Here is a 344-nt window from a genome sequence, read left to right as displayed (position 1 = left end):
AAGGAAAATGCGAGTAATTCTTCGGAGTTTATCGCCTACTTTGAGAAATTAATATTGATTTTTTTTAATCATGTTTCCCGTTTTCTATCGCTTTGTACCCGGTTGTAAATTTCAAAATGACTTCAGGAAATACTCGCCAGTAAGTAAAGGACCATCTGGCATACATATCACACCGCCGGAGAGGCTATTATTTATTTTCTTTCGGAGGATTCCATTGCAAAACTTAAGCGCACGTTGGTGATTAAAGGGAAAACGAGCTTATTTTAAAATTTTGGCGCGCCGACGTTATCATGTGTTTGGGTTATTTCGTTTACGTTTATGTTCGTAGTTATTTCCTTACCTGC

This window comes from Penaeus monodon, chromosome 34 (genome assembly GCF_015228065.2).
Source record: "Penaeus monodon isolate SGIC_2016 chromosome 34, NSTDA_Pmon_1, whole genome shotgun sequence".
NCBI classification, from domain to species: domain Eukaryota; kingdom Metazoa; phylum Arthropoda; class Malacostraca; order Decapoda; family Penaeidae; genus Penaeus; species Penaeus monodon.
The sequence above is the reverse complement of the archived record's forward strand: the minus strand, read 5'-3'. Positions refer to the sequence as shown.